Below are 8,312 nucleotides of genomic sequence, written 5' to 3'. Positions count from 1 at the left end.
CACTCCAATGCAAAACGCGGACAACTCTTTCTGCACGGGTGATGACATCAGCATTTTCAAAAATGGTTCAAATGGCTCCGAGCACTATGCGACTTAACTTCTGAGGTCATCAGTCGCTCGGTTCCAGACTGCAGCATTTTCAAAAGCATTAGATGTTTATGTACACGTAAATTTACAAAAAAATGGTTCAAATGGCTCTGAGCACTATGGGACTCAACTGCTGTGGTCATAAGTCCCCTAGAACTTAGAACTACTTAACCCTAACTAAGCTAAGGACAGCACACAACACCCAGCCATCACGAGGCAGAGAAAATCCCTGACCCCGCCGGGAATCGAACCCGGGAACCCGGGCGTGGGAAGCGAGAACGCTACCGCACGACCACGAGATGCGGGCGTAAATTTACAGGTCGTCTCCGTTTGCTCAGTTAAGGCGCAGAATGCATTGATCAATTTTGTGCACAGTCTGTGTAAGTCTACTCACAGTACTGGCCGAAACCTTTATTTGTCTGTCTGGCGTGTTTTGCCACTACATTTATGTTTCAAACCATACAGGATTCACTTGATGCAAGCCCTTCAAGATACTGATGAACGATGAAGTGTAGAGTTTATTCAATACTTTCATGGCATGGAGAATAGCCGGCCAGGGTCGCCGAGCGGTTCTAGGCGCTACAGTCTGGAACTGCGCGATCGCTGCGGTCGCAGGTTCGAATCCTGCCTCGGGTATGGATGTGTGTGATGTCCTTAGGTTAGTTAGGTTTAAGTAGTTCTAAGTTCTAGGGGACTGATGACCTCAGAAGTTAAGTCCCATAGTGCTCAGAGCCATTTTTGAGGTGGAGAATAACAATTACTGTTCATGTATAGCAATAAGTGAATAAGCTTAAACCCACTTAAGTGTAAAAGTGAAGGGCCACAACGTAAGAATGTGTGGAATCCAGCAATCACGTGCAATGCAGTGGCGACTTTGCGTAAAATGTGACCTTGAATTCCCCACCCCTTCCTCTTTCCTTTCTCATTCTCCTCTGCCCCTCCACTTCTCTCAACTCTTCTGCCGTCTCTGCCGGCCCCTCCCCTATTCCTTAGCTATGTCCCTTTGGAGAGCATTCATGTCAGTTGTGTTACACATATTTAGTCCTCCCAATCACAGATCAGTATTTTACTGTCAAAGAACTGAAACAGTCGGACAGCTTTCCACGACAAGAACAGGTGGGAGAAATTACATCATTCTCATCCAGTGGTGATACCAATTGCACAATTGTCTGCTTTGCATTTCGGAAGGGGAATATATTTCGCGTTTCTGCTCATAGCCATGTCCTTACACATGCAGTTATATTAAAAATCCATACCCTTTCACAAATCTTCGTTATATTTTCTTTGTATGATTTTTTTAAAGTTAGATATGTGTATGACTATCAGGGTTTCTGTGGCTCTGTGCTGCAGAAACATCCTGCCACAGTTCATGATAGGTATGTTTCCAGCAGATACGTTCTTGGATTTGTCTTCTGAACTTTTCATATTTCGACTACCTCAGTAAACTAGTTTAGTGTGGAACCCTTTTCGAAAATTGTCTTAGATCGCTAATTTAACCAATTCATCAGATTTGCATGTAGCAGTTCAAGAATCTACCATCTTGATTTTATAATAAGCAGCAGACAAAAAGCCATTATCACTCACATAAATATGCCTCACGTTAGCTGGTCTGAGTTTTGTATGACTGACTTAATAGATCTTAACAGATGACTCCATTTGAAAGGAAGTTATATATGACGGTAGTATCTGTTCCCGAAAGAACATTTACCGTGGATGACCATGCAGCTTTGCTAGAAATGAAATGATAATTAAATGGACACCCTAGCTGCAAACAGGCGTTGATGTACTTCATTGGGGACATGTTGAAAATGTGTGCCCCGACCGGGACTCGAACCCGTGATCTCCTGCTTATATGGCAGACGCTCTATCCATCTGAGCCACCGCGGGCACAGAGGATAGTGCGACTGCAGGGACTTATCCCTTGCACGCTCCCCGTGAGATCCACATTCCCAACATGTCCACACCACTACATTCGTAGTGCGCCTAATAGATGTTTGCCCATCAGTTGTTATGTGAACCGCGTAAACATCAAATCTTTAAGAGTTTTCTTGAACCACTCATAAACTGAAGCTGTCAAAGTAGAAAACGATGAGGGGTGCTTAATTCTACGTAGCTGCATTAGCTTAAGAGTACGGGTGTTGTAAAGCTCCTAACCCAAGTCTCTTTGTAAATGATTCAGAATCCTATTACTTCTTCTATAGTTTTTCTAAGTGTCTGTAACCTCAGTATCTGTTTTATTCTTTAGAGCACCTACCTATTTGTATTTGCAGTACACTACAGTTACTTTTAATAAGCATTTACACCCTGAATTGTATTTGGAATATGCAGCCAGGTCAATTAAATGAGCCTGGTGAAAGTAGTCAATTCTTTTCGTGATCAGTACTCCTCCCAGATAAATTCTGCATGCTGTTTCAGCTTGTACGCTCATTAGAGTGAGGACAATGGTTAGTGAAGTCAGCAACAAGCCGGAGTAACTTCCTAACGTCTCACACTCAAATACACACCACACTTTGCATGCTATTATTTACAACACATCAGGCTGCAAGGATCATACACATTTATCTAGAGGAAATGCTAGTGTGTTTAAGGAATTCATAAACAGAATCTTTTAGTCACAAGAGTGAATACTCTGTGCTTTCCCATGTTTTTCACAATCACAAAACATGGTCAGGACTTATCACCGTTTCATTATGCTCATTTTTTCCACTTCGTCACATAGGTTCATAATTAAAAATGGTTCAAATGGCTCTGAGCACTATGGGACTTAACAGCTGTGGTCACCAGTCCCCTAGAACTTAGAGCTACTTAAACCTAACTAACCTACAGACATGACACACATCCATGCCCGAGGCAGGATTCGAACCTGCGACCGTGGCGGTCGCGCGGTTCCAGACTGAAGCGCCTAGAACCGCTCGGCCACTTCAGCCGGCTTCATAATTAAAAAGCGAGATTAGTAACTAATCTAATTGTGAATCAAAACATGCACCATGTAATTAGATCTATAATTTAAAGTATGCATGTGCAGCTCCTCGAAATATGCCAGCAAAATGACACTGATCTACACACATTAAAAAAAAAAAATTGCATCAACTCGGTTCCTAGAGTTCCGAGAGTTCCGGAACTTGTACAGGAAATTGGAATACAGATCAACATAAAAATCATTTCCGCCCTTTTATGGACCATGAAAACCACACATTGCATGTTGTACCACCATACGGCGAGACCGTCAGAGGTGGTGGTCCAGATTGCTGTACATACGGGTACCTCTAATACCCAGTAGCGCGTCCTCTTGCTTTGATGCATGCCTGTATTCGTCATGGCTTACTATCCACTAGTTCATCAAGGCATTATTGGTCCAGATTGTCCCACTCCTTAACGGCGATTCGGCGTAGATCCCTCAGAGTGGTCGGTGGGTCACGTCATCCGTAAACAGCCCTTTTCAATCTATCCCAGGCATGTTCGATAGGGTTAATGTCTGGAGAAAATGTTGGCCGCTCTAGTCGAGTAATGTCGTTATCCTGAAGAAAGTCATTCACAAGATGTGCATGATGGGGGCGCGAATTGTCGTTCATGAAGACGAATGCCTCGCCAACATGGTGCCGATATGGTTGCACTATCGGTCGGAGGAGGGAATTAACGTATGGTACAGCTGTTACGGCGCCTTCCATGACCACCAGCGGCTTACGTCGGCCCCAAATAATGCCACCCCAAAACATCAGGGAACCTCTACCTTGCTGCACTCGCTGGACTGTTTCTAAGGCGTTCAATCTGTACGGGTTGCCTTCAATCACGTCTCCGACGATTGTCTGGTTGAAGGCATATGCGACACTCATTGGTGAAGAGAACGTGATGGCAATCATGAGCAGTCCATTCGGCATGTTGTTGGGCCCATCTGTACCACGCCGCATGGTGTCGTGGTTGCAAAGATGGACCTCGCCATGGACGTCGGGAGTGAAGTTGCACATCATGCAGCCTATTGCGCATATCTACATCTACGTGATTACTCTGCCGTTCACAATTAAGTGCCTGGCACAGTTTGAATTAACACGACGTCCTGTGGCTGCACGAAAAGAATTATTCAACATGGTGGCGTTGCTGTCAGGGTTCCTCCGAGCCATAATCCGTAGATAGCGGTCATCCAACGCAGTAGTAGCCCTTGAGCGGATTGAGCGAGGCATGTCATCGACAGTTCCCGCCTCCCTCTATCTCCTCTATGTCCGAGCCATATCGGTTTGATTCAATCTGAGACGCCTGGAACACTTACATGTGGCACCAAGTAACAATACGGACGCGATCGAACAGCGATATGACCGTCTAGGCATGGTGGAATGACTGGAACTGATCGGCTCAGCATGTTCGGTCAGAGAGCTGATTGGCCTCTGTAATAAAAAACTGAGTGGGAGGATCAACAAACGAACTTTAACGAATGTCATTTGACGTCCGCAACGACCAAACACAACGATCAACAACGAACAAAATGAAGGAAGAAAAAAAACGTGTTCAGCGTGACGGATTGCCGTCTTACGGGCCCGGATTCGATTCCCGGCTGGGTCGGGAATTTTCTCCGCTCAGGGACTCGGTGTTGTGCTGTCTTCATTATCATTTCATCCCCATCCGGTACGCAGGTCGCCCAATGTGGCGTCGAATGTAATAAGACATGCACCAAGGCGGTCGGACCTGCCCGGCCAGGGGCCTCACGGCCAATGACGCCAAACGCTCATTTCCATTTTCATGATTTTTTACATCTTTGGGCAGGTTCCGTGACATCTCTGAATAGTCAAAGGGACTGTGTCTGATATACGATATCCACAATTAACGTTACCTTCAGGAGTTCTGGGAACCGGTGTGATGCAAAACTTTTTTGATGAGAGTATATGTTGCACATCACTTTGCTTGAGGCGTTCCTTGCAGATATTGCCAGCTTCTGTATTTAAACTTACTGCTTGCACTTCAAGGCTAATATTCATCCATTTGTTTCGCAGAGAAGTAACTTTTTTGTGTACTTGCCAATCAAATACAGCTATTTCATAAAACCTTTCCGTGCAGTCAGCACCTCGGTACAGGTGTAACTCTGATCATTCCTCACTGTAATTACAGCATGTGGAGAAAGCAGTTCTCCACGGTCCAGCGACAGTAACGTGACCACCGCCTATGTTCGACGTCAACATGCAGTAACAACTCACAGATGGCAGGTGGTAGCACTAGCGGTAAAGTGTATATGACGCGTGTAGGGGAAACGCGGGAAACAGTGCAGCCGTTGTCGTAATGCGGAAACGGAGCTGTGTATCTCATATCCAAGAGGGCAAGACCACTGGCTCAAAAATGGCTCTGAGCACTATGGGACTTAACATCTGAGGTCATCAGTCCCCTAAAACTCAAAACTACTTAAACCTAACTAACCTAAGGACATCACACACATCCATGCTCGAGGCACGATTCGAACCTGCGACCGTAGCAGTCGCGCGGTTCCGGACTAAGCGCCTAGTACCGCTCGACCACCGCGGCCGTTTCAAGGTCATTGGCTTTCTGCCCAAGAGTGGAAGCATTTTCGAAACGGCTAATTCTGTGAACTCTTCGCCTGCCGCTGTGGTTATACTGTGCCTGGCAAACAGCGCTATCCAAAACCGGCGACAATGCCACTGTGGTGCACCACGGGCCACAGATAACAGAGATAAACGATGGTAATAGAGGCGCATATGGGCGAATGGAAGTGCAAGTATTGAGCATCTGTCCGCCCAGATGAACCAAGGACAGGCACCTGGTTCATGCACCCATGCTGACTGCTGTTTATCGGTGACGAAGGCTGCAATTTGCACGCCCGTATCGCAACTGGGCGTCTGCTGAGTAGCGACTGGTGACCTTTTGAGATGAACGACATTCCATCGGACAGATGGCCGTTAGCGTGTACAGCGTGAAACGTTTGGATCAACGCAAGTGTGAATCTATCCTTGGGGACCGTGTCCACCTCTACATTCACTGTGTTTTCCTCTTCAGCACGATGGCAGCTACCAGCAGGAAATGCAACGTGTCACGCAGCTCGCAGTGCACCAGGCTGAGATTATCGTACTCCCCTGCGCAGCAAACTCCCAGGATTTAAACCCAATCGAGAATCTGTGGGATCATCTCGATCGGGCAGTTCGTGCCGTGGCTCCTCAACCGAGAAACCTGGCGCAACTGGCCAGGCACTGCAGTCGGCGTGGCTCCACATGCGTGTTGGGACCTTCCGAAATCTCAGTGACTCTCTTCATGCGTGTCTCGCACTGCAGAAGGTGGTCGCATTAATGTGACAGGACAGTGCGTATGGTTTGTGCATACAAATTTCGTCACTAGCAGCCGACTATAGCAACCATTTAATATCTAAATTTATGGCCACGAGAAGCTTACGGTGCTTGCTTGCTATACTTGTCGAATATTATGTCCTAGTTCTCTTCCTTAGACATGACACCATTAACTGGTTTGAACAGAAAACTGTCAACTAAATACGCAGTCAACTTCGCTTTAGATTGAAAACAGCAAAAACGGCACTCACATACTTCAGCTGAATAAAGCATCCAAAACGATGGTACACAGGTCAACTAAAGAAAATAGGAACAAGTAATTACACATCATAAAGTAAATTCAACTGGATAAAGATTTCTTCAGCAAACTGCAGAGACAAACAAAAAATAAGAAAGAAATTCCTGGGTCTGTGGAAGGAACTACTAACACAATCCAATGTGTGACCAGCAAAAAAAAGCAAAACTGCACATAAATAGCATACTTATTTAAGTCACATAAAGTGAAATTAGCTTTCTCCGCAAATAAAAAAAACTGCAAAAGAAGCCACTCCACATCCAGATGATAAAACAATTACTTCTCAGTCTCAGAAATAAACCAAATTTCACGTAAAACTTGCCTGAGCTGCTGTATATGACAGGTTGATGGACACCTTCATTGTAAAACAACTGAACACGTTAACCGTTAACTGCTGCACACATAACCAATCCACAGTACAGTGTTAATCATTGCAACACATATAAAATGCACCGGAAACCCATTCACAACCACAGAAGATTCATCTTGATGTTGAAACTCACTCTTGTGTTCATGTCTGCTTGCAAATAAATTTGTATTTAGATAGGTTTTGCCTTGAATAAACACAAGTTCTTTTTCTTTTCACGCGAAAATGTCTCATTGAAGTTACAGCGTCATCAGTAGGATTCTTAATTTTCTTTCCAGTAAATGATAGGTAAATTCTGTTTACTACCTGCACCCATAGAAATGTCAGTGCTTCAGGAAAGCATTCACATATCTGAGAACAGACTGTCTATCTCTATACGCTGATGGAAAGGAATCGCAACACCAAAAAATAATGAATGTAGAATAATGAAAATTTCTGGAATAGATTTGTCTAGATAACAAACGTAAATGATTAACACTGCAATATCGTAGCTTAATGCAAGCGCGGGATAAACCATTGCAAATGTGAAATGCTGGTGCTTTAATGACCGATATAAACCACAGAATGTTGAGAGCAAGCATGCAAACGTGCATGCATTGTGTTGTACACCTGCAAGATGTCAGTCTGTGGGATGGAGTTCCATGATTATTGCACTTGGTAGGTCAACACAGGGACGATTAATGCTGTTCGTGTTTGAAGCTGGAGTTGTTGTCTGATATTCCATATGCGCTCTACTGGAGAGCGATCCGGCGATCGAGTAGGTCAAGGAACACTTCGTACTCTGTAGAGCATGCTGGGTATTAGGTGAGCGTTATCCAGTTGGAAAACTCCTTCTAGTATGCTGTTTATGAATGGCAGCACAGCAAACCCAGTTACCAGATCTACGTACAGATTTGAAGTCAGGATGCGTGGGATAACCACAAGAGTGCTCCTGCTGTCATACGAAGACGCAGCCCAGTCATAACTGCAGGTGTAGGTCCAGTGCGTCTATCACGCAGACACGTTGGCTGTAGGCCCTCAACTGACCTCATACCTAACACACGACCATCACTCGCACGGAGGCAGAACAAACTTTCACCAGAAAAAAAGAAACATCAGACATCCACACTGTCTTCCAGTGAGCTCTCGCTTCACTCCACGTAAGTCACAATTGGCGATGGTTTGAGATCCGGGCGTCTTGAATTCTACCACTTTGCAACAGTTAGTTATGTCACGGTGGAGCCAACTGCTTCTCAAATTGGTACTGCTGACGCACTACGATGCACCAGATACACACACCGAAAAC

The 8,312-nt window shown here is 45.1% G+C and overlaps 1 non-coding gene across 1 annotated transcript; it reads right to left on the bottom strand.

The window, feature by feature from the left end:
• Nucleotides 1–1,900: 1,900 nt before the first annotated feature.
• Nucleotides 1,901–1,975, bottom strand: Trnai-uau (transfer RNA isoleucine (anticodon UAU)). Its single transcript has one exon. It is a non-coding gene; the product is annotated as a tRNA-Ile (tRNA).
• Between the last annotated feature and the right edge of the window lie 6,337 nt (nt 1,976–8,312).

This window comes from Schistocerca nitens, chromosome 1 (assembly GCF_023898315.1).
Source record: "Schistocerca nitens isolate TAMUIC-IGC-003100 chromosome 1, iqSchNite1.1, whole genome shotgun sequence".
Taxonomy (NCBI): Eukaryota; Metazoa; Arthropoda; class Insecta; order Orthoptera; family Acrididae; genus Schistocerca; species Schistocerca nitens.
The sequence above is the reverse complement of the archived record's forward strand: the minus strand, read 5'-3'. Positions and strand labels throughout refer to the sequence as shown.